Source organism: Protopterus annectens, chromosome 4.part0 (assembly GCF_019279795.1).
Source record: "Protopterus annectens isolate FY-2018-M chromosome 4.part0, PAN1.0, whole genome shotgun sequence".
Classification (NCBI taxonomy): domain Eukaryota; kingdom Metazoa; phylum Chordata; order Ceratodontiformes; family Protopteridae; genus Protopterus; species Protopterus annectens.
The window spans coordinates 1,825,881,379-1,825,908,920 of record NC_056733.1 but is presented as its reverse complement, the minus strand read 5'-3'; positions in this window follow the sequence as shown (position 1 = coordinate 1,825,908,920).

The following is a 27,542-nucleotide window of genomic DNA, read 5'->3' as shown; positions in this document are numbered from 1 at the left end:
AGGTTGGGTTAGTTCTCAAAGATACTCTGTCTTTGTGAAAAACCAAATAGGGGGGTCGAACCGAAAGAGCATGAAGTTCAGACACCCTCCTGGCAGATGTAATAGCCACTAGAACTAACGTTTTCCAAGAAAGATATTTCAGGGAACAAGAAACAGCTGGCTCGAAGGGGGGAAGAATCAAGGATGTCAGCACTAAATTTAGATCCCACTGAGGAGGAGGATTCCTGATTGGAGGTTTTAGTAGGAAAATTCCTTTCAAGAAGGCCCTGCAGAGCCTATGGGACATAATATTATGATCTGCTATCCCTACATGAAAATTGGAAATAGCAGCCAATTGAACTCTGACTGTGGAAGAAGAGGAGCCTGCATGAAAAATCTCTGCTAAGAAGTCCAGAACTGCCTGAACAGGGGCAGTAAAAGGATCAATATTTTGGGCCTTAGCCCAATAAGAGAAACGTTTCCATTTGCTTGTGTAAATCCTCCTGGTAGAGGATTTTAGTGAAGCTACTATGATGTCTCTAACTGGGTTAGAGATCAAAGGAAGCCTGGCTAAGGAAGGAAGTGGAGCAACCATGCTGTGAGGTTGAGAGAAGGGATTGACCGGTGCAGCTGACCGGATTGGTGAACCAGAAGATCTGGCACTGGGTCCAGATGCCACGGCTGCACCAAAAGGTGATGATGGAGGAACGGAACCAAACTTGTCGAGGCCAGTAAGGGGCAATGAGAATCAATTTGGCTCTCAAAGCGGTAGCTTTCTGGATCACCTGAGGGATCAGAGGAAATGGAGGAAGGCATAAAGAAGTCCCTGGGGCCAATCCTGGGTCAGAGCGTCTCTGGGGGATGGCCTGATAGAGGAAGAGGCTGAAGAAGTCTGGACATTTGCTGTTTTGGGGAGTAGCAAAAGATCGCAACATGGACGACCCCATTCCAGAAAAATCTCTTCCGCTATAGATTGCTTGAGAGACCACTCGTGAGGCATGAGGATAGCTCTGCTCAATCTGTCCGCTATAATGTTGGTTTTCCCAGGGATATGCGTTGCTACCAGAAACCGATGAGAGGAGATCGCCCATTGCCAAAGTCTGAGCGCTTCTCGACACAAGGGGTAGGACTTGGTTCCGCCCTGTTTGTTGATATACCAAACTACAGACATGTTGTCTGTGTGGACTGCAATTGTCCCTACGGGAAGAAAGTCGTTGAGGGCTTGCAACGTTAAAAGCACTGCTCTCATCTCCAGGACATTTATGTGCAGATGGTACTCGAACGGTTGCCACGTCCCATGAACCATCCTGCCCTGATAATGACCCCCCCCACCCGATCAGGGAGGCATCCGTGGTGACAGTGGCTATCGGGGACGGAGGTACAAAGCACCTGCCTTGGTGAACCTGAGACGATGTGATCCACCAAGCAAGATGCTCTTTGCATGTCTGTGTCACCAGAATCTGGTGACGCATTGGAAGTTGCTGGTATGACCACTGTGTGAACAGCATCCACTGAAGAAGGCGCATGTAGAATCGAGCCAGGGGAAGAAGAGTAATGGCCGCAGCCATGAGACCTAATACCTTTAGAACCATTCTGGCCTGTATTTTCTTGCTGGCCAGAATGATCCTGACATGAGTCTGAATGTCTGAAACTCTTTGTTCTGTAAGGGTAGCTGACATCCGAACAGTGTTTAAGTTTGCGCCTATGAAGGTAATAGACTGGCAGGGCGATAAGGATGACTTTTCGAAGTTGATTGAGATGCCCAAATGAGAACAAAGGTCTATTGTGTAATCCCTGGCTTGTATAAGCTGATGCCTGGTGGTGGCTGACAGGAGCCAGTCGTCGAGATACGGAAACACCTGGAATCCTTGACGTCTCAGGTGAGCCGTGACCACTGCCATGCATTTGGTGAACACTCTGGGGGCTGTAGTGAGACCAAAGGGCAGGGCTCTGAACTGGAAATGACTGGACCCCAGCCGAAAGCGGAGAAATCTCCTGGAGGCGTCTGTGAATTTTGATGTGATAGTACGCATCCTGAAGATCTATTGAGCACATCCAGTTGTCCTTCTGTAAGAAGGGCAGAATTGACTGAAGAGTGACCATTCGGAATCTTGTCTTCCTGACAGACTTGTTGAGTCTGCTGAGATCCAATATTGGTCTCCAGTCTCCCGTCTTTTTGGGGACCAAAAAGAACCTTGAGTAGATTCCGGGCTCTGCATGGTCTATTGTAACTGGCTGAATGGCTCTTTTTTGCAGTAGTTTTGCGATTTCTAACTCTGCAATGTCCCTTAGACCGGGTGGTACATCTGGAAGGGAATTTGAGGGGAAAGGACTTTCCTCGAAAGGAATTATGTAACCCTTGGATATGATCGACTGTACCCATGTGTCTTGAGTGAGGGAATGCCAGGCTTCTGGGTACAGTGATAATCTTCCCCCGACTGCCTCCAAGGAGGGACAGCCGGGCAACACCTCAGGGATGCTGAAAGGGCTTGTCAGAGAGAGGCTCCCTGTTTCCCTGGTTCTTCGGACCCCCTCTGCCTCTAGAGCGGCATCTGTTATTGTTACCCCCTCTGCCTCTAGGGGTAAACTGACCACGTGAATCCGGCGTGACTCCTTGGGATTTACGGAACCACATCTTCCCACCCTTCTGTCCTTTGGGATAAGGCCTAGAAGGGGTGGAAAAACGGACTCCAACAGCAGAAAGAGTCTTGCCGTCCTGCTCGCACCTGGTCAAGGTTTCCTTCACCTGAGGGCCAAACAAAGCTGACCCATCAAAGGGAGAATTTGTGAAGGACGCCTTAAAGGGATCCACAAAATCACATAGCCGCATCCAGGCTTGGCGTCTAAGAGCCACACCTGTGCCTGCGGCTCTACTCGCTCCATCCGCAGCATAAGATATTAGCCGCATGGAGGAGTTTGCAATGGAATTGAGGGTTCCTAGCTGAGAAGCAAATTTTTCTTGAGCCCCTGCAGCTGTAGGATCCTGAACTACTTCTCCCAGCTCCTTCAGGATATCCCTTTGGAGTCTGGTGAAGTGACATAGGTAATTCAGCGAACGCATAGCAAAGGTCGCTGAGGAAAACATCCGCTTACCGTACCTATCCATGGTCCTAGAGTCCTTATTAGGAGGATGGACGGGCACGGAAGGATCTGCAAGTTCCTTTTGGTGGCCGCAGCCACCACCATGGCATCAGCGGGGACACCCTTAGTAAGGAATTGTTTGTCGCTCGGGGCAGTGATAAATTTTGAAGGCCTCCTAGGGACTGGCTCTACAGAGTCAGGAGCTGCCCACGCCTTTCGTGCAATCACCTGCATAAGGGGGTCGAAAGGCGGAGATACCCAGGAGGTGGAGGGCCGAGATCCAAACGCCTCTAGGTATACTGACTCATCCTCAGAGGGATTGTTGGTGGGCCAGTTTCCCCTCTGTTTCAGAAGTTCTAGGATGTCTGAGAAGGAGACATCCTCAGAGGGGGATCTAGGGGATCCCTCTGACTCATCAAAGTCAGTATCCAAAGTGACAGACTCGGGGAAGTCTACAAGCTTCCTCTTACAAGTCCTCTTCCTAGGAGGATGTCCCGAAACATCTGGCGAATCCTCGCAAGCAGGGGAAATTCCCAATGGGGAAACCTGAGGCGGAGGATCTCTGGGTCCTGTAGCAAGAGAAGTGGCAGAGATGTCAACAGGTACTATAGAGGGAGGAGCTACGGGAACAGACTGCTGACTGATACCAGTGGCCAGTACACTCTTCATCACCTCGAATGCTCCCCTCCCAGGCAGGTCCGAGAGAACCCGCTCCGAAGAGCTAGGAACTCCAGGGACCACCGAGAGGGAAGTCTCCGAGGCAGATGTCGGAGCCGAGCTCACCAAGGCCGAGGCTCCAAGGGAAGAGCGGGTTGGACAAGGGTCCGATGCCACTCACCCCTCGGAGGAGACCATGGAAGCCCGACCACCGAATCCCTCTAAGGAAGGTCTCAAGAGGAGATAAGAGTAGAGGCTGAAGGAACAGAAGGGGTATCCGTCCTCCAGCCGTAGCAGTAACCATTCGAAGACTCCAACTCCAAGCTCTGGGGTAGAGTTGAAGGAGGAACTGTAACGGGGTGTGGACCAACAGTCGTCTGTTGAGACGGACTGTGTAACATTTGGGCCAGTACCTGTGACTTGAGTAATCTACTGACCACTCTCTCTAGGTCATGATCTGACAACCTGGATGACCTTGAAGATCGGCTCCGATGGCTCCGTTCCGATAGAAGAGGTGAAGCCCGGGCCGAAAGTATCGGCTCCAAGGAAGGAGACCTCGACCTCTTCCTGGAATGAGCCATCGGAGCCGATACAATAGATCCTGTCGGAGCCGACCTCTCGGAGCCGACAGGAAGCCTCGATGTATCGGCTCCAGCGGAGCCGATACAGCCACCAAAGTAACGGTGTCGGAGCCGATCGGAGCCGACACCGATGCCTGTGCCACATGGGTGTCGGAGCCGATCGGAGCCGACATCGAAGTGGTCAATACAGATTCGGCACCGATAGCCATCGGTGCCGAAGGCTTCAAGCTAGAATCGGCTCCAGCCGAGCGATCTCGACTCAATGCAGTCGAGCCGAGGCCGCAGGCTTAGATACAGAAGCCTGGGCCTTGGAAGGTTTTACTGATTTAGGTGGAGCCGACTTGGCGGAGAGCCCTCCGGCTTAAGAAGGCCCCTAAGAATCAGTTTATTCCGTCTCTCCTGCAGGACTCTCTGGCTGAAGGAGTGACAAATAGCACAGGAGTCCTGCAGGTGAAGAGGGCCCAAACAATACAGGCAAGAAGTGTGACCGTCTGTCAGAGACATCTTCTGACAGCACGAGTCACACTTCTTAAAACCTGAGACCCTCTCCTTTGACATGGTGCTGAAAAAACACACACACACACCAGTCAAAATTAAGTTAAATAAAATACCAAAAGGTATTCTATAAACCAACACACACACCCTAACAGGGGGGGGATGGGATAGGGAAAAGATTGACTAACAAAAAATTAAAGAAGACAGGGAATTTCTGTCAGAAAAAGTACAATTTAAACTTAAAAACTATCAATAAAAGGTTTTGACTAAAAAGGGGCTTAAATATCACAAAAGTGAACAACTTACCAGGAGCTGGTAAAAAGAAGACCTCCTAAGCGAAGCAAAGCGAGATCTGGGTACTTACCGCCTTGCATCATGGGATATGGGGCTGCCTCGAGCTGGTAAAAGAGACTCTCGAGCTTAGCAAGTGCCGAGTCGGAGCCGAGGGATCGGCTCCGAACCATCAAGCAAGAATGAAGGCGAGATTGACAACTTAACATCAATAATTTCCTGCTAGACAAATGAGGAATCAGATCAGAATTCCAACAACAGAAATATAAGACCATGTGTTCTGAGCTCGGTTTGCTGCAGCCTTTCAATTAAGATAACAGCAGGCATCCACACACTCTTAATATAAGCAGGAAAATAAAAAAAATAAGCTAGGAAATTAGCACAGTTGCCTACATCCAAAATACAACAAAAGATAATTTCTCTGCTATAGAGAAATTACCGCTGGTTGTATGAAGCTAAAACTAGTCCAAAAACTATAACAATGGGGAAATGAGAATAATCACAGACACATGCATAAGCAGACTTTCATCAACAAAGGAAGTATTGCTCATAGTTAGATAATCAGTTTGCACTCAGTAAATAACTAAACTAAGAACTCCTTTAACAAAGCAGCTCTCCGGCACAAAAGGTGGGCCTACTAACCCGTCGCTCTTCTTTTGACCAAATAATCTGACCAAAAATGGATCATTCATTGCCTCCAGTCACTTGATATTCACAACAATCACAGTCTGTGGACCTTTATTAATTTGTGGGTGTCCAATAATTCAGTAAAGTTACTATCTGGTTTCATGGAATGGGTCAAAACTTAGTTGAACATTAGTTGGGTCCATCTTTACAACATGCACTTCTTAAACATCGGGACATCGACTTTTGTGAAAATTCTTCCAATATGCCATTACAGAAATCCACTTTTGGAAAGTAACAAATGTTAAATACCACAGATAATTAATATGCTTTGATCAAGTAATTGTATGATCATACCCTTGGGAGTTGCATGACAAGGGGCGCGCACACATTTCTCTCAGATGTGAACTGCCAGTGAATTAACACAGTCACCACTCTTCAATAATAAGTTTAGAGATAGCAAGAGAAGAATTAGTTGTTTTGCCCACTCTAGCTGGAGATTGTATAAGCTAAGAGAATGCATAAAGGTGCAAGACATTTGATGGTTTGTCAGTGGAACAATAATCCAGTCTGTGTGAATGTCACTCATAATTACAGTTTCTTGGGAGAATGCAAAGGATATTCAGGGCAGAAAGTCCTCAGTTATGGCAGGATTGTTTCCAGGTGTGATGTAGGTTGCTATTTTGTAGATGCTTTCGAGTTTATTACAAGTTTGGTAAAGAGCAGTTCTGTGTTATTTTATTTTGGAGGGTTAGGTTCAAGGAGTTGAAGGTTGAGAGTATTTTTATAGGTGATAGCTATGCCTCCACCCCATTTGTTTAGTCTATCCATTCTTTGGATGTTGTAGCCTTGGGCTAGTACTTCACTATCCCTTTATGTTGGCTTTTAGCCAGGTTTCAGTTAGAACTGCTATGTCAGGAGCATACAGTGAGACAGTTGCATGAAATTTGTGTATTTTATTTGATAGACTACAGAGGTTCATGTTTAGAAGAAAGAGATTTTATTTATTGGGGGTAAGAGTGATATTAATGTTAGTATTTGTATGGGGAAGTGTGTTTTCTTCCAGTGGGTTAGGGAGGATGTCTCCACTAAGTTTGAGGTCAGTGTTTAAATGAATAACGGGGTCAGGATATTTGAGGGTAAGTTTGGTGCATTTACGAAGAAGCTGAAGTGAATGTTCATGAGTGTATCTGTATGTGTGAAGTCCTAGACTGGTGATGGTGAACAGGATAGGTTATTATAACACAGTGTGTGAATTTGGTGTGGTGAAGAGAATGCAAGTGTAGGGGAAGGGGAAGGAGATGATGTTGATAAGAAGTTAGAATAGACGTTAAGAAAAGAAGAGATAGTAGAGTAGTGCGGTAGAGCAGCATGATGGAGTGGAGTGAAGACAACAGAAGGATATTAGGGGATAAGTAAAGTTGGAGAGGAGTCTTGGTAGAACAAAAATTCTTGGTAGAACAAAAGTGAAGTATCAAGTAGAGGGAAAAATTTACGATGAGGAAAAGGGAGTATAGTTGGAGAGTGAAAAGCTGGAAAAAGAGAGTGAAAGGAGAAAGAGAGGAGTAGAGGAAGAAGAGAGTGGAAGGAGGAAAGTATTTATTAAACAAACAGAAATACAGAATAAAACAGCACTTAAGACTGTAAATTATCTAAGCAAATATAAATTCAAGAGAAAAACAATATTTCCTGCTTGTCAAATGAGGAATCAGATCAGAATTCCAACAACAGAAATATAAGACCATGTGTTCTGAGCTCGGATTGCTGCAGCCTTTCAATTAAGATAACAGCAGGCATCCACACACTCTTAATATAAGCAGAAAAATAAAAAAAAATAAGCGAGGAAATTAGCAACAATTGCCTACATTCAAAATACAACAGAAGATCATTTCTCTACTATAAAGAAACTACCGCTGGTTGTATGAAGCTAAAACTAGACCAAAAGCTGTAACAATGGGGAAATGAGAATAATCACAGACACGTGTATAAGCAGTCACCACTCTTCAATAAAAAGTTTAGAGATAGCTAGATAAGAATAAACAAAGTACTCAAAAGTTAGACAAACTTCTTAAATTTTTGATTTGTACCTGAAGCCTCAAAGGTCAAAAGCACATCCATAGTGCATATCGAACTCCAGGAATTTATAGCGCAATCAAAATTAAATGACATTGAGAGAAATCAATCAAGCTTCACAACTGCTGCCTTAAGGAAGTGCATGCACACTTCAGCATATGAAAAACATCCCAATCAAGTGCACAAGTTCATAGGTAGGTACTAGGCTATCTGCCCGAAGGCATTTATAAGCCTAGCCAGAATGTGTTGGCTTACACCGCCCCCTTACATTAGTTCCCTGTGCCTCTGTCCAGCAGAGCCACTGAAGTGATCCCCGGTATAAACTTTCTGTTTCCCATCCACTCGTCAAGATTTCTCTTGAAGAGTGTTAACGAGGAGCTCTGCCTAATGTAGATTAGAATCTTGTTCCAAAGCATAGGAAGTCTCTAGGACAGGAATCTATCCCTCCAGCACATCCTATTTATTGTTGTGGTGAGGATTAGATCCCCAGAGCATGTGGCTTGAATGGGATATGGTTTTCTTTAGGTGAAGCATGTCCATCAATTCTGGGTTGGACATGACTTTGTATGTCAGGCAGAGATCACCTCTGAGTAGGCGGTATGCAAGCTAGTACAGCTGGAGTTTCTTCAGTCGAGCTGCATAGGGCATCTGTTTGATACCAGTGATCCTCTTGGTGAGGTACTTCTGTGCTCTTTCCAGCTGTTGCAGGTGTCTTGTAAGGTACATCCCAAATGGGGCATTGTACTCTATGATGGGTCTGATGAGTGATGAGTAGAGGGGCACAATGACCTCTTTTGATCTGGATGCGAAGCCTTTTGTGATTAGGTGGGCCACATAGAAGGATTTTCTAACCACTTTGGCAATGTTATTATCAAAGGAGAGATTACTTCTACTTGGGTCCCCAGATCCCTTATTACATCTTCCGTATTTAGGGGACTACCAACTATGTGGTAGTTTGTGGATACTTTGCTTTTCCCAAAGGGGATGACTATGCACTTTTTGGCATTTAGACTGAGGCCATGATTTTGACATCAAGTATCCATCTCAGTGAGACCCTTTTGGAGGATGTCTGTGTCAGCGGGAGAGTCAATTATAGCCCTTAGTTTGCAGTCGTCTGCGAACTTGGTCAGCCATAGTCCTCCTGTGCTTGCCTGTACCTCTGAGAAGTATATGCCGAACAGGAGGGGTCCTAGGACTGAGCCCTGGGGAACGCCACTTGTAACCGGTTTAGTCGGACCTAGCTCCCGCAACTCTCACCATGTGGGTTCTGTCCGTGAGCCAGTTGGCAACCCATCTTGTGATACAGGGGTTTATGTTCAGGCTGGTGAGCTTGTCTATAATACCAGAATGGGGAATGGTGTTGAAGGCCTTTGCGGGATCTAGGTAGGCTGTGTGTACCACCTTTCCCTCATCTATAGCCATGGTAACTGTCTCAAAGAAGTTCACCAGGTTCAGCAGGCATGCTCTGCCCTTAACAAAGCTGAACTGGGTAGAGTCCAGTGTTTGGAGGTTCCCAATGTCTCTGTTAATGAGTTCCATGATGATGTGCTCCATAGCCTTGCAGAACAATCTAATCAGGCTTATAGGGCGATAGTTCCTGGGGTCTGTTGTGGGTCCACCTTTATGGAGTGGAATAACTGTTGCTGTGCGCCACTCTATGGGTATGTAGCCTATGGAGAGGCTGAGTTTGAACAGTGTGCTTAGGTGAGGGGTTAGTTCCTCTTTGAGCTTGTGTAGGACACAACCTGGGACACCGTCCGGTCCCATTGATGCTGTGTTTTTGGCTTTGCAGAGGACTGTTTTAACCTAAGTGTCTTTGATTTCAAGGGCTCTACATTCTTCTTGGTATGGTTATGGGCCCTTCTGGGGGGTGAGAGGGGGGTGAAGTTTGCACTGAACCTGTCAGCCAGGATGTTGGCAATATCGGTCGGTTCAGTGCATTTTGTGCCATTTTGCACTAACACTGAGCAGATCTGAGCAATGCCACTTAGATTCTTGACATAGCTAAAGAATGCCTTGTGGTTATCTTTGGAGTCCTTGGCAATTTTTCTTTCAAAGCTCGCCCTGGATGATTTTATGAGGGATCGTAGTTTCTTGCTGATACTGATCAGGGATGTCTTCCCTTCTTGGGATTTTACTCTTTTCTGTACTAGCTTCCTCCTTCTATTGTATAGTTTGTTTATGGCAGGGGTCCACCAGACTGATTTCCTTTTTTTGGAAGAGTGAGTCTTGGTTTTGCTTGGGATAGCATGATCTATACATTCTTGTAGGTACCCGTAGAATGCATTAGTAAAGCATTTTGCAGCTTGGACAGTGTTATCCTTTAGCATGGGGGGGCTTTGAAACTTTCCACCTCGGTCTTAAGTAACGTGAAGTTTGCTTTTGAAAAGTTTTTCACGGTGGTTTCCTTGTCCGGGGGTGGGGGCAGAATGTGGATATCCAAAGTGATTTGTTTATGGTCAGATCTAACCAATGAGGGGTTGACCTCCGGTGTGGAACACTGGTCGCCCATGTTGGTGATGACCAGGTTCGATATGTTGTCACCTCTGGTGGGAGTGTTGACCAGTTGATCCACGGCACTTGAGTTTATAAATTCTAGGAAATGTTGGGTAAGGGAGTTAGTACTTCAGTAGTTCTCCCAGTTAATGTTTGGGTAACTGAAATCACCCAACATTAGGGTGTTTGGTAGGACCTTTATGTTTCTCAGTGTTTCCAGAAATGCGGAATGGGGGTCCTGGGACACGGTGGGTGATCTGTAGCAAGCTACAATTTGAATTGCAGTTTTGCCCATTGTTAGCTGCACGTGGATGATCTCTGAAGCATCGTGCTGTGCCACTAACCTGGAAGTGTGGGTATCCTTGATGAATATGGATACGCCCTTGCCTTTTGTATTTCGGTCTGGGTTCTATGGCCGAAATGTATGGTACGAGTTGTAGCCTGGTAGTGCTGGGGTGCTCTCTGGAGCTTTAAACCAGGTTTCTGTTACTGCGCATATATCAATTTTCTCCATACTGAGGAGTGCCTCAAGTGTGTGCATACTGAGGTTTAGACTTCTGGCATTAAGTAGCATTACCCTCAGCTTTTTGTTACTTGTGCTATTTACGGCGGTGGGTTTGTCTTTTGAGCCTTGCCTAAAAAAGGCACTATGGGGGTGGCAAGAGCCTTGGCCAATATTCAAAAGCCTAAGGGTGACAGGTACAAGCCATCTCTAGCGAAGCAGCGCAGCTTGTCGAGCATGTCATCCCAGGCGGACAGACACTGGAACCCCTTTGAATGACACCAGAAACTTAGCCAATTGTTGAAATTGATCATTTTTTCTTTATACCGTGGTATCAATCTTGGTGAGGGCAGGATGCTACTCAGGGTCAGGGTCATACCGGCCTGGGCTACATGATCAGAGAGCTCTTCCATGTCACTTTTCATGTAGTCCAGGGAGGTATGGCTCAGGTCATTCACACCAACATGGACAATGACAGAGTCATATTCTGGAGTGACCTGAGTGCTTGTGTTATGTGGCGGATGCTGGCACCTGACAGGCAGCTAACAGTAACCTTCTCCTTATTCAGCCTAGTGAGTGGGACATCAGTGTGCCTGACTATAGAGTCACCTATTACTAGTATATTGGGTATGTTATTTTGCCTTAAGGGCTGTGATTGCATGGCACACTGGTTTTGGGAAGTATGTGTTTCATGGTTTGTGTTTGGGGGTGGAGGTTTCTTAGATGTCTGCTTTGGGGGTCTCTGTTGCTTTTGCAGATTTTTATTTAGAGCCTCCGAGTATGTTTTTGTGTATTTGTGTGTGTTTTTTGCCGGTGCTGGTTTGATGGGTCTATGTGAGACCGGTGGTGTGATGCAAGTATTTCCCTTCTCCTCTTGACTGTGTGATCCAGTCTTGGGTTGAGAGAGCTTAGCCTCCAGTTTGGCTTTATAATTGCATCTCTCGCATGTATTAGTGTTTGGTGGTAGGAGGAGAGGGTTGTCTGTGTACATGAGGCAGTTGTAACATTGCCTCAAAATGCCCAGAATCACCAGTTCGACTGGAGAATACAACTGAAACTGCCCTTTGGGCATGCCTGGATAGGTACAGTGAACTGTTTTACTGAATGGCTGGTAAGGCTGAATAGAGAGCCTTGTTGTTCTGTACATAGGGGGGGTCTAGTGCTAGGGTTTATAAGTGCTTGCTATGAGTTTTGAGCAACTGCTAGGCTGAGAAATGAATGGCTTGAGTGCTTAAGTTGAAAGTTTGTCTAGTTTCAAGGGAAAAATTGAAAAGGAGACTTTGTGGAGCCGAAAATAGTTATACCCTAGCTAACCGGCACTCAAAACTGGGCAAATGCGATTTTTAGAGCAGGGAAATGAAAGAGAGAGAAATTTGCCCAAAATGGCCAATAAACTACTAATTACTGAGCTGACACCACTCCTCCAGGGACAGATAGGCTGCTCAAAGCTCCCCTCCTCTCTCTCACAGGTGAACAGAGAAACTTCCTTCTATCCAAGTAAAGTATGGGCAAACACAGAAAATTGTAACACAGCCCTGAATTCAGCACTATCCTGAAAACTGGACTATACTAGCTTAGAAAGGTGGGAACAAATATATATATATATATATATATATATATATATATATATATATATATATATATATATATATTAGAAAATAAAGCAGATACACTAAAAAAAAACACTTTAAATGCACAGAAAGGGATACTTATTGTTATATATCTCAGATCAGAGTTGTAGTCAATGCCCCAGTAATAAAGTAGGAAGAAACACAAATACAGTATATATAACAATAGAAAACGAACAAACTGATTTAAACAAGTTACCCAATTAACCAGAAAAAAGCTCAAAACTAAGCCCTATTCCAGCAGTCTTCAATCAGACAAGTTCTAACTGCACATGCAGGGGAACCTTCTCCAAAAAAAGATGGCCTGGAGCAGTGCTCAAGTTATACAAACAAAGCTAGATTCAGCAGGCCTGAATCTGGTCTATGCTACAGCAACAAGGCTCACCAATTTCAGAAAGAAACAGTTCAAATAAGCAGGCACAATAAGCCTGTGACCAGAAATTCCCAGCTCAGAAGGGCAGAATCCAGCTTCTCCTCCCACAAGAGTGCAGACCATAAACCTTCTTAATGTAGAATAACTGGCCTAAAGCCCAAGTGCTTAAATCAGAACTAATACACTTTTAGAATAACAGACACTGAGCCTTCAATCAGCAATTCCCAACTTAGAAGGCTGTAAGCTACCTGTCCTGCCACAGCAGTGCAGACCACAAACCTTCTTAATGTAAAACAACCGGTATGAAGCCCAAGTGCTTAAACCAAAAGACTTAGGATAACAGTTACAATTTAATCAGGCTACTACCAAGCAGTAATAAATGCAGCAAAATAAATAAAACTGAGTACTTTTAAGAAGAGGCAAAAGCAAAATAAAGTAGGAGGAAACACAAATACAGTAAAAGCAGATGAATAAAGTGCAATTTCTTTTTGTTAGTAAAATGCAAGGAGAGAGGAAGGAAGAACCTAAGTGGGTTGGCCTTCTCAAATCTTCTCTCTGTATTAAGTAGAGTGAACACTAGACTCAGGACATGATCTCACTGTACACGGTTAAGTGAGCAATGAGATGCTTGTAGTCGGAGTCCACGGACTGTTAATGGTGTTATTACAGTGAGCTGAGATTTATCGAAATTACATTTTCCTTTGCAGATACATATCCAGTCATTTATCATCATATAAATGAAACCAAACAAGTGCACGCAGGTGTAGTTTCAAAGTTAGTCCAGCCACAAAAAATAGGCTTGTGCCTGAGCTAAAATCAGGCTGAACTTATTAGAAATTTTTATGACAGTAAGGGCTTTAAACTCATAAATAACCATTTAGCTTTCATGCCAACTCAGCAAGCCTAGACATCTTGGTCTTGATTTCTAAGTACTGCTGATCATCTCCAAAAGAACAGTTAGACAATACAGATGTAAAGTTCCAAAAGAATGGAATCTTCCTTACTGTGCAAATTCTGAAAAAGTGAAGTAGACGAGTCATCTTCAGAAATGGATGCCTTAGAATTCTAGCAGCAGTGATCATCTTAGCTGCAGCGATACTAAGTATCTGCTTTAGCAAATCAGTAAATGCAGATTGGTCTGCCTGTTCCATCAGAAGGTCATTTCTCCTTAACATTTGTGGCATATTCACCTCCACCACTTCAGACAAAGACTTGAAAAAAAAATACTTTCTGTGTTCTGGCTCCACCCATCTCTTCTTTACACTCCTTTGGTGTCTTAAGTTGCCATGAGCTGTTGACCGTTTTAAAATACTTGTCTGTGTTCTTTTTTTTGATTTCTCCAAGTCTTTTGGGTTTCTAATACCATGATGGGAATGGACCCCATTCCTAAGTCAGAGTATGATTAAAGTTCATGAAATTAATATTCTTTCACTCTTTCATGTTAGCCAAAAGTGCTCTTCACAGTACCCGCAATGTGCCCAGCAATGACTCCTTTTGCAATTCATACGGTGTTATATGAATTGGTAACATATCTAAATATGACTGTAAATTCTTTTTTATAAGACCAGTTGCTCCTACTACTATTGGAACTGTCTGGGTATCTTTCTTCCACATGACTTTTGTTTCTGCCTGCAGATCAAGGTATTTTATGACTTTGTGTCTCTCTGTACGCAAGACACTAGTCACCAGGTGTGGCAATTTCAATGATCAATGTTACTTTTTTCTTCTTTTCTTGGATCACTATGTCCGGTTTTCTAGCATCTATCATTTGGACTGTTGGTACTGGGTGATTCCATGTGATGTAAACTTCATAATTTTCTATGATTCTCTGTGGCTCATGTTTCCAATGTTTTTCAGCCACTTTGATACCATAATGTTTGCACAATCTCCAGTGTAACAATCTCGCCACATTATTATGCCTTTCAGTATACAGTCCCTCTGCCATAGAGCATTGCAACCAGCAATAAGGTGTGTAACCGTTTCCAACTCGGTTCCACAAAACCTACATATGTCTGTTTCTCCCACATGTTCAATGGACTTGGTAAACCAGCGTGTACAGAGCCCACTATCTTGGGCTGCCAATATTAACCATTTATTTCTTGATGTAAGTTAACCTCTCCTTAACCATTCCTGTGTTCGTTCTTGATCAACATGAGGCTCTTCCAGAAGTGTTTTTACTTGCAACTATATTTATGTTTTTTCCACATTTCTTGCTTTCTCATCTGATCCTTCACCTTATATTCTTTCTTTTCTTTTTCAGCATGTTCAGTTGCTGCCTGGTTTTATCCACTTCTGGTTTGATTTCCATTCCTGCTTGACGTCTATATGCTTCTGCTAAATTAAGCAGAGATGTCATCTTAGATTTATTCTCCTCATGTTTCAAAACTTTCACCACATTTAGATCTTGTGAGGTCAATAGATATGTGTGGAGTCCCACGATTGCAAATCTATACATGTAATCTATTTCAAGGAGGCCCATCCCTCCTTCAGAACGGGGGATATATAATCTTGGTATACACTGATTTTTATAAATCATTTGGTGAGCATGAAGCATCCTTCTTGTTTTGATATCCAATCTATCCAACACTTTTTGGGGACAGTCAGTCACTCCAAAACTATAAGTTAGGACAGGAAGAGCAAATTGATTTATAGCTAGGATCTTGTTCCTAGGTGTCAATGCTGTTTTCAGGATTAATTTAAGTCTTCTAAAGTACTCCTTACTAAGCCTTATTCGCATTTGTTCATGTTTTATTGCTGATCCTCATCAATTCTCAAGTATTTATACACCCCCTCTTGCTCAAGTTCTTTTATATCACATTCTTGTCCCAAACTGATGTGTTCCTGGTGCTGCAATTTTCCTTTTTTAAAGGTTGCTTTTGCACATTTATCAAGACCAAATGACATTCCGATATCACTTGAAAAAGTTTTGACAACCTGCAGCTGTGCTTTCATTTCCTCATCTGATGAGCTATACAATTTTAAATCATCAACAAAGAGAAGATGAGAAATCATTAGATTTTGTTGTTTTCTAGAAGCCAAATTGTAGTCATGGCCTAGGCTGTTAAGTAAGCAACTTAATGGGTTAATGGCAAGGCAGAATAACAAGGGTGACAGAGAGTCGCCCTGGAATATCCCCCTTTGAATTTTTATCCCTGGGATAATAATCTGTCCTTTATCATGGCTTAATTGCAAAGTGGTCTGCCACTGTTTCATGGTTACTGTAAAGTAATCAATCAGTGTAGGATGTATCTTATACATTTTTAAGCACTCTTTTATCCATTAATGTGGGATACTGTCAAATGCTTTTGTGTAGTCAATCCATGCCATACTTAGGTTCTTCCCCTTCTTACAATTCTCCACTATAACTTTGTTTAACAAATGGTCCTTTGTTCCATATAACTTTCTTGTATTGCCATAATTGAGTTTTCTACTAAATGACTATAAACTCTGTCAGCGTCAATTCATGTGTATAGTTTGTATGTTGTCAGAAGACAAGTTATTGGTATATAATGTTTAGGGTAGCTTGCAGGTTCACTCTTAAGTATGAGCATTGTTTTTCCTGCTGTTAACCAGTGTGGTGTGTGTTCAGGGTGCATATATAAATAGATCTTACTCATGGCTAAATCATCGTGCAAAGAAGTTAATACTTTAAGCCAAAAGTTAGGTACTGCATCTGGGCCTGGGGTTTTCCAGTTAGAGGCTTTTCTCAATTTAATTTTAATCTCTCTAGTTGTTACTTCATCCCATTTCATATCCGGTACCTTTAAACTTCTTATTCTCTGTTTTACTTATTCTATCCATTTAGCATCATTGTTATGTTCCACAGGATCTTCATAGATACTTCTCCAAAATGTATGTACTTCCTCTTTTTTTTTGGCGGTCTATCTATTCCTTTTACCTTATTTCCCAGTTCTCTATAAAACTTTTTTGGGTCATCAATAATTTATTTTGTGTTTTTCCCTTATATTTATCTTTGTATCTTCTAAGTCTTTCCGCCTGTTTTGTAATTTTTAGTTTATCTCCAATAGTTCATAACAGATCCTGGTCTGTTCTAATACCACACATTGCTTTTATCACATCTATCTTTCTTAATATTTGCATTGATCTGTTCCCTCTTCTATAATCTTCTGACAATGATACTTCTTGTCTTAGCTGCTTTATAGTTTTCTCTATTTGATATTTCCATGATGGTAATCGCTGTTGCCCCCATTTTTCCCTCTCCACCCTATGTTTCTGTGATATAACTTTATCAGTTATTAATTTAGCAGCACAGTAATATATTCTGTTTACTTCTGTTATACTACATGGGTCTCTATGGACACTGGTAATTACTGTGTTCATTTGTTTTATCAAGCTTCTGACTTTTGGGGTTTTATTAACCTTCTACAGTCTAGTTCTCTCACTGATCCTGATATATCTATATTTGTCTATTAAATCAAGCAACTCTTCTCTTAACTCCTTTTCTTTCATACTGAGGGTACATCCCTTGCTTTCCATCTCCTGTGGGCATTCTATAGAAAGTTCTATAGCATCTTCCTGTGGCACATTCTCTTCAATTTCATCCTGCGTCTTCTGTTGTTCTGTCATATGGGAACTCACTGGCCTATCACTCCTCAACATTGACTGCATCAGAGTTTCCACAGTTTCCTGTTTCTTTCCTTGCTGTCTAGCTTCAAATGAATGTTTATACAGGTTTCTTGTGGAAGGCTCCAAAATATCTTGATATGGCACCTGACCAGTTGCTTCCTGTTCCACTGGTTTCCCCTTAATTTGGATATCCATTGCTCTATCCTGTTGTGGTGCTTTCTGCATTTGATTTTCTACACTGAATCCTTCTCTTTACAGCTGTTCCATTACTTCAATTTCTATTTCTTTGACTTCTCCATTACTCATTTCTTTTTCTACTTTTCCTCTTAGTCTTCTTATTTTTTGTATTGTAAAGTTTTCCATTACCAGATTCCTTTGCCTATATTTTTCTTCAAATATCTTTGGTGCTGCTCTTTTTGCATTCATTAATTTTGCTTTCTCCTTTGCATAAATACTACACTATATTAACTCTCTTCTTTTCCCCTGTCCATATTTCTTCTTCACATGTCTCCTGGTCTTCTTGCTTTTCCTTATTCTGGGGACATACTCCAGCATACTGTGATGTAGTCTGTCTTAGACTTTCTACATTAAATCCTTCACTTTGCAGGCACTCCATAACTTCAGATTCTATTTCTTTACCCTTTACTTTACTAATCGTCTTTTCTACATTATGTTTTTGTGTTATTAATCTTTTTATTGTGATATTTTCCATATCTGGATGCCTTTGCCTGTATTTCTCTTCGAATACTTTTGAGACTGCTTTCTCTATATTAGTTAACTCAGCTTTCTCCTTTGCATAAATATTGCACCATATCAAATTCTCATGTCCATATCTCTTTTTTAGCTTTTTCAAATATCTCTACGTTTTGTTGTTTATATTTTTCCACTTCTTCAAAGGCTTCTTTTTTCAAAGAGATCAAAGTTTCTTGATCTATATACTGTTTTTCAAAAATCTGTTGTATTAATGAACGCAACTTTTATCTGAAGCTTCTGACAGTTTTTCCTGCGAAAGTATTTTTCTTTCCTCTAATTTCTGTCAATCGTTTTGTATATCTTGTATCCGGAAATTCTAGGCTTCTTGCATAATAATAATAATAATAATAATAATACATAATTTCTTTCTTATCCTCTATAGTCCACTGTATCATCTTTATGGCTCTTTTTTGGCCAATCAATTTTTGTCCTTTTTGTGGACTGCTGCTTCCTTCTACAACAGGGGGGACATCCTCCTACTGAGCCTGGCCTGACTCCATTGTAGGAATATTTCCGCATTTTGAGGATTATACACTGTCATTTTTTCCAGTCCTGGCACCAGTGCCCCTACCAGGATTGGGCACTTTTTTTATCCTGGGTCTTGTGCCCCCAGTTATCTTTTTTCATTTTTGATTTACTTCTGTCCATGATCTATACTATATAAATACAGTTTATATATCAGTATCGCCTTGGTGAGATATTTTAAAAAACAGGGTCCATCTCGCAAAGGTACTCACTAACACTTGAGGACGAATTTAATTTCAGCACTACTATTGCTCCTTTGCTTGCTGACTTTTCATTTCTCCATCAGGACCCCCTTTGTTATGTTCCATAGGATCTTCATAGATACTTCTCCAAAATGTATCTACTTCCTCTTTTTTTGGCGGTCTATCTATTCCTTTTACCTTATTTCCCAGTTCTCTATAAAACTTTTTTGGGTCATCAAAAATTTGTTTATTTTCTGTTTTTTCCTTATATTTATCTTTGTATCTTCTAAGTCTTTCCGCCTGTTTTGTAATTTTTATAATTCCTCCCTTTATGCAACAGGTGATGATCTGGCAAACCCTTAATGTCTGTAATATACCTAATCTGATCATAATGTGATACACCAGGATATAAAGGACAGCTCAAGAGCATTTCTGCAACAGTACAATCAAGTGCCCAAATGTCAACTGCCTCACAAAACTGTAAACCAACGAGGAGTTCAGGAGCTCTGTCCTTGATTTTGAGGGAGCCTCTGATTTTCGTTTTCTTTTTTTCCCCCCTCTGGTCATTTTTTTACTTGTAACATCCATCCCTCAAAAACCCCTTTTCCCATTTTCTGCATAGGGGGCCGGGGTGTCACTTCAACAGTGACAATCACCTAGTGCGAAAGTTTACACCCTCGGGTGGTTAGCCCTGCCGAGGTAGTTCTTCTACACCACATCCTCGCATATACACTCACCCCAATGACCAATTTAGAGTGTTCAGTCTATCAACTGCATGTCTTTAGATTTGGAATGTGGGAGGAAATTGGTGCACCTGGAGGAAACCCACGTGAACACAGTGAGGACATGCGGGCTGAACACAGAAGACACCCCAGCCTTGAAACCTTCACTCTGGCAGTCTACCAAAGCTCAGAGCCCCTCCCACTGCCTATCTGTGGGTGTGATGGACTAATCACATGGCAGTACAAGGACTGCTTTTCAGACCCACACACAGAACCCTTTCAGTTTTCTAGGGCCCAGCAGTAAGAAAAGATGAAAACACAAACTTTGTGAACACCTACAGTTCCAAACCAAAACACACACACACACACACACACACACACACACACACACACACACACACACACACACACACACACAAAACAATAAAGACCACTGAGCTCAGTTTCTATGAACAACTACTGTTACAGATAAGTAGGAATTATGCAACTTTACTGTGTTCAACAAACACACTGCTTTAATGGCATATGGGTAGATTCCCAAAGCTTATCCAACTTGGCAGCAGAAAGGATAAGAATCCAGCAGCCCCTGGACAATGGTCCTAGTGAAGTCTGCTCTGGATTTAGAAAAAAACATCCAACTTGTAGTATTTCATAAAGGTATGGACAGTTAACCACGTTGTTGCCTCTAGAAGACTTCTTGAGTCCACTCCTTTCCAATATTCCACTAAAGAGGAAAAGGCCATGGGGGAATGCGCCTTTACCTTGCCTGGATTCGCCTTGTCATCGTGGGTGTAAATACCAGGGGACAGCCAACAAGCAATGGTTTGCTTAGAAACAGGATGATGATTCTTTGCCCTGTGTAGGAAATAAAAAGCCTTTCAGCCTTCCTGAAGGGGTTTATTTTGTCAAGGTAGTACCTGAGATGCCAGTGCACATCCAATGTATGAAGTACTCTCTCTCCCTTATTCTAAGGTTATGAGAAAAACACAGGGAGGTTAACAGACTGATTTTAAAGTGAATTCTGAGACCAATTTGGCATGAAAGAGGGGTTAGTGTGTAATACAACCCTATCCTTGTGGAAAACCAGGTAAGGTTGTCCCATCCTGAGTGCTTGCAGCTCAGAAACTCAACTTGCAGATGTCAAAGCAATAAACAAAACAGTTGTCCACATTAAGAAAGTACAGTTGTGTAAAATCTTAGCATAACAGTAGATGTCCTTCTCTTCCTGTTGCAGTATTCTAAACTGAAGGGATCTCCTGCCCAGGGGAGCTTGACGCTCAGCCAGTATAGTAAAGCCTAATGATCTTGTATGTGCCATACATCACACTTATGCTCCCCACACAGAACACAGAGCATAAAAAGGGACAAACAGATGCAGCTACCCAGAAAAGAACAGTCTCCATAGGGCAATGTAGTCCATGCACATCCAGAACGAAAAAAATGCAAAAGAAAAAAGGGAAACCCTCGGCCAGAAGGGATTCTAAAACAAACAAAAAAAAAAAAAAACAGAACAAAAAAGAGGAGGTTGGAGGAAGCAAATAATACTAGTGTGAAGAGAAGGACATCTACTGCTACTGTAAGATTTTACACAACTGTACCATGTCCTCCTGTATCACTATTGCAGTATTCTAAACAGAAAGGAGTGTAAAAAAAAGCTCAAAAAACAGAATGGGAGGTGGAAGGCTGAGAAGAGCCTTCAACAAACCCATATAAAATGGTTCTAGCAAAACCTGCTCTGGCCCTAGAAAACATATCCAACTTGTAATGTTTAGTAAAGGTATGCACTGAAGACCAAGTAGCAGGTTCAAGAATTTATTAACAATTATGTTTCCTATTGCTTACACAAATGGATGTTTGATATCTTTTCATACTCAGAAAATGTCAGAATTTAAGAAGGATGACTTATTATATTCTAATCAATTTCTCTCAACTAATAAAATAAGTTCTGCAAACTATTTGATCAACAGATACAGTTTGCAAAATTGCAACTGGCTGGCCATCCAAACTTGCAAGGATTTTATACATACTAAGCTCATACCCTCACTAGGCATAAAAATCTTGGATTTTATCTCAACAATTATTAATAGCTCACCCAAGAACACTTGGTATATATCTGTTATTTATAAAATTCTCAAAAATGATTTTAGCAAAAAAAAAAGAAGTTATGTACTTCACCATAACATTCCATGTGAGTTGTTCATCTCGCCTTCATTCTTTATTGATGGGTTCGGAGCCGATCCTCGGCTCCGACTCGGCCAACTGCAAAAGCTCAAGGTCTTCAACCAGCTCAAGGCCAACTCCCTATCCCATGATGCACCCTGATCTTCCCTCAGATTTGCTGCCTGACTACTTAGTAGTATAAATATGCCACTCAGATAGTTGGATAAGAGACGAAGCATACTCTACGGACCTCAAGTAGACTGGATGGGGTTGGAGGGTAGGACTTAAGAATGAAGGCGAGATGAACAACTCACATGGAATGTTATGGTGAGTACATGACTTCTTTATGTGAAGTTGTTCTATCTTGACTTTTATTCTTTACTGATGGGTAGCGTCCCAAGCACCATCTTTCTCTGGTGACTCAAGGAGAATATTCCTCAGAACTGTGGAACCAAAGGAGGTCCTGTCCCTGGAGGCCTTGTCTACTTTGTAACGAGTGATAAAGGTATGAGGTGTTGACCAGGTAGCTGCTGCACAAATAGAATCTAATGGTAACCTTGCAGAAAAAGCTAATGAGGTTGAAATAGCTCTAGTAGAGTGGATCTTTACTTTTTGTTGCAAGGGAGCATTTTGTGAATTATAAATGAAGAAAATGCAATCTGATAGCCATCTTAACAAGGTTAGTTTTGTCACTGGGGCACCCTTTGACTCTAAAAAGGAAACAAAGAATTGATCCGTTGACCTGAATTGTTTCATTCTATCTAGGTAAAATCGGAGTTGTCTATGAACATCACGTTTGTGCGGCATGTGTTCCATCCTATTTGTGTACTGGGGAAAGAAAACTGGCAACTCAATAGATTGGTTAAGATTTGTCTCTGAACAAACTTTTGGTAAGAAGGATGGATTAGTTCTGAACGAAACTCTGTCATTATGGAAAATCAGATAAGGAAGCTTTATGGTTAAGGCTTGCAGCTCAGAAATCCTCTGAGCAGAAATAATGGCAATCAGAAAAGTAGACTTCCATGACAGGAATTTCAAAGAACAGGACAAGGCTGGTTCAAAAGGAGGTAGTATGATTCTGGAGAGAACAAAATTTAAATTCCATGGCATGACTGGAGCTCTGATTGGTGGCCTCAAATGAATGGCACCTTTAAGAAAGGCTTTAGCAAGTTGATGTGACGTGACATTGGAGCCTTGGAAACCAAGATGAAAGTTTGATATTGCTGCTAATTGAACTCTAATGGTAGCTGCAGCCACTCCTTCGTTGAAAAGTTCAGTTAGAAATTCCAACATACATGGGATCAGAGCTAAATAAGGATCAAAATCATTCTGAGAGGCCCATAAAGAAAATCTCTTCCATTTGCTAAGATATAAAGTGCTGGGAGGAGATTGCCCACTGCCATACTCTCATGGCCTCTCAAAACAGGGGGTAAGATTTGGTTCCTCCTTGTTTGTTGATGTACCAGACCACTGACATGTTGTCTGTCTGAATTGTAAATGTTCTCAGAAGTAGAGAGTCTTGAAAGGACTGCAATGCTAGATGTACCGCTCTTATCTCTAGGACATTTATATGCAGATGAGCCTCATGTTTCTTCCATGTGCTTTGGGCTGTTCTTCCCTGAAAATGCCCCCCCCCCCCAATCAAGGAAGCATCTGTGGTCACCGTGGCTGTCGGATTGGGTAGAACGAATGGACATCCCCAAGATACATGTTGAGACGTCAGCCACCATTGAAGGTCCTTCTTGCATGCATTCGTTATGATAATTTGGCGTGACACTGGAAGTTCCTGAAAGGACCATTGTGAGAATAGGAGCTATTGTAGAATTTGCATATGCATTCGAGTGAGGGGAATGGCAATGATTGCTGCTGCCATCGATCCTAGCAATTTGAGTACCATTGAGACAGTTTTTTTTTTTTCTCAGAAGCAGGTCTGATTCTTGTTCTCGTAAGAGAGAAATTCTTCTGGAGGCAGACAATGTGTTTAGTTTTGCTCCTATGAAGATGGTTTGTTGCGATGGCAATAAGACAGATTATTCTGAGTTGACAGTAATTCCCAATTGATTGCATTGGTCTAAGGTTGTGTCCCTCTCATGAAGAAGTTGATGCTTGGTGGTGGCAGTGAGCAGCCAGTCGTCTAGATATGGAAACATCTGGAATCCCAACTGTCTCAGGTGAGTGATGACTACTGCCATACATTTGGTGAACACTCTGGGGCTGTAGTGAGACCAAAGGGCAGAGAGCGAAATTGATAATGGCTGTCTCCCAGCCGGAAGCATAGATGATCCCTGGATGGTCTGTCCATCTTTGTGTGATAGTACGCATCCTGAAGATCTATAGAGCACATCCAATTGTCTTTCCCCAGAAAAGGAAGTATTGACTGAAAAGTACAGTTTTGTACCTACCATAAATGTAGATGTTCGAGGATTCCATTGCTGCAGTCCTGACTATTGGGTATAGTCCGCGTCCAGTCGGCCCGAATACCAGAGTATAAGGCTGACGTCGGTCAGGGCGCATTAGACTGACGTCAGTACGTCAGGGTACTAATGCGCATGACCGACGTCATATCCTCAGTCTTTTCTTGCCCCAGATGTCAGAAGACCCTAAAAAGACAAGTCCCAAAATACCTGCACCAAAAACATGTACAATATATACAACAATATATACAAAAATATATATATGCATGTAAACTCACCTACACAACCACCCCTAAACACAGAGGGGAAGGAGGGAGGGTAAATTGGACTGCAGCAATGGAATCCTCGAACATCTACATTTATGGTAGGTACAAAACTGTACTATGTTCTTCGTTTTCCATTGCTGCAGTCCTGACTATTGGGTAGAATCCCAAAGCAGAGGTAAGGGAGGCTGGCAAATCATAAAGAAGTAGGAGCTGACAACATGCCTTGTAAAACAGCTGTGGCAAAACCAGCCCTAGACTTAGAGTAGATAGGAAGGTGATAATGCTTAGAGAAAGTATGCACTGAACTCCAAGTAGCTGCTTCCAAAATATCCTTAGTTGCCACCCCCCTTAGAAATGCTGTTGAAGTGGCAGTAGCCCTAGTGGAATGAGGCCTAATCCCAGCTGGAATCTCCTTGCCATGATGGGAATAACAAAATGCAATGCAAAAGCCAATCCACCTAGAAATAGTTTGTTTTGACACAGGCTTGCCCTGTGAACTCAAAGCAAAAGAAACAAACAACTGCTGAGACTGCCTAAAATCCTTAGTCCTGCTTAAATAATAACGCAATTGCCTGTGTACATCTAAAGTGTGCAAAATCTTTTCCCCTTTATTTTGAGGGTCTGCATAAAACGTAGGCAAATGAATAGTTTGGTTTAAAGCCACACTAGAAACCACCTTAGGCATAAAGGAAGGATTAGTACGTAATGATACCCTATCCTTATGGAAAATCAAAAGGGCTCTACTGCCATAAGGGCCTGCAACTCAGACACCCTTCTTGCAGAAGTAATAGCCAACAGAAAAGCAGTCTTCCATGACAAGTATTTCAATTCAGCAGTAGCTGCAGGCTCAAAAGGTTGTAGAGTAAGTTTTTCCAACACAAAATTGAGATCCCAAGCAGGAGTAGGAGCTCTACGTGGGGGTCTTATATTCTTTGCCCCTCTAAGAAACTGCTTGAACAGAGGATGCGAAAACAAAGGTGGGTCACAATCATAGTGAGCTGAAATTGCTGCAGCATGAATCTTAATGGAAGAGAAGGACAAACCTTTGTCCAATAACTCAGTAAGATATTGAAGAGCCACACTCAGATTAGGCTCAGAAATCTCCAAATTCTTTGCTGTACTCCAAAATAAAAATCTCTTCCATTTTTCTGCGTACACTCTCCTTGTACTAGGTCTTCTAGCTTCCATAATCACATTTAAAACTTGTTGAGGAAGTTGAGACCTGCTGTGTTTCAACACAGAATATGCCAGGCTGTTAGATGAAGAGAATGAAGCTTGACATTGAGCAGATGACCGTCCTTCTGAGATAACAGATGAGGAATCAGAGGTAAAGGCCATGGAGGCTTCTTTACCAGACTCCGTAGTAGTGGGTACCAGTGTTGCCGAGGCCAATCTGGAGCTATCAAAATCATCCTTGGCCTGTCTTGTCTGACCTTTAATAGTACCTTTGGAAGAAGAGGCAGAGGTGGAAAGGCATACACATGAAGGTTTTTCCAACTGAAAGACAGAGCATCCACTTTCCAAGCTGTGTGATGAAACCCCTTTGTGCAATACTTTGGCAGCTGGTGGTTTAGTGGAGAAGCGAACAGATCTATGTCTGGAGTTCCCCATGACACTGTCAGTTTCTGAAATACATGAAGATCCAGTTTCCACTCGTGGGGATCCATGATTTGTCTGCTTAACACATCTGCTAAGGAGTTCTGTGCTCCTGGCAGAAACCTTGCCTGAAGAGTTAGTTGCAAGCTTAGCAGTCTCCCATAAAATCATTGCTTGCCTGCATAGAGGATAAGAATGTGTTCCCCCTTGCTTGTTGATGTACCACATGACAGTTGTGTTGTCTGTTAGAATCAACACCTGCCCTGGAAGAAGTAACTCCTTGAAAGCCATTAATGCAAACTGGACTGCTAACATCTCCTTCATGTTGATATGTAGATGCTGTAGTCTGGCAGGCCACCTGTCTTGTATCCACTTTCCATTTAGATGAGCTCCCCAAGCAATGTCCGAGGCATCTGTCGTTAAGATCTGACTTGCCTCTGGCCGGGTCACAGAGAGTCCCTTGTTTAGGTGACATTCCTGAGCCCACCACAAGAATTCTTTTTGAAGGCAAGGTATTATTTGAATGACAGTGTCCAAATCCTGGCAGTGCTGTGTCCATACATTTTGAGATACCATTGTAGCTTCCTCATATGCAGTTTGGCATTGGGAAGCACCAGAATACAAGATGCCATGAACCCTAATGCTTGAAGGACTGTCCTTGCAGTCAGCACGGACTGATGAGATAGTTGATGGAAGTAAAGTGACAGACTCTTTTGTTTGTCCGGGGTTAAAAAGGCCATCTGGGCTGCTGTATTCAGTCTCACACCCAGAAAGCACATGTCTTGAGAGGGTACTAGACTGGACTTTATTTCGTTCACAGAATACCCTAGGCATCTTAGCACTGCTATAACATATTCCAGATGCTGTAGAAGGTCTTCCTTTTCTTGAGCCAGAATCAGGCAGTCGTCCAAGTAAGGATAGATTTGAATTCCTTGAAGCCTGAAGTAAGCTATCACTGGAGCCAGAACCTTTGTGAATACTCTGGGCGCAGTAGATAAGCCAAAGGGCAATGCAGAGAACTGATAATGAGAATTTCCAGCTCGAAACCGCAGATACTTCCTGCAACTTAGCCTTATAGGCACATGAAGGTAAGCTTCCTTGAGATCTAAAGTTACCATCCAGTGATCTTTGCCCAGCAGAGGTAAAAGCTGTTGTAACGTCAACATCTTGAACTTGGGAATGTCCAAAAACGTGTTGAGGAGAGATAAATCCAAAATTGGTCTCCACGTGTTCCCCTTCTTTGGTACAAGGAACAGGCGAGAATAAAATCCTAGGCCCCTTTCTGATACAGGGACTGGCTGAATGGCCCCTATCTGCAGTAACTGAGAAACTTGCTTTTGAGCCTCTTTTCTTTGTGGAGGAGGAACGTCTGGCATGCCTTTGAAAGGGGGCATTGTATGGAAATAAAATCTGTAACCGTGGTGAATGATATCCAACACCCATTTGTCTTGAGTAATTAAATCCCAATTTTCTTTGAAAAGAGACAGTCTTCCTCCCAAAGGAGCTGCCAGACGGGAATCTGCTGGCAGCTGAAAAGACAGGTCATTGGGTCTGTTT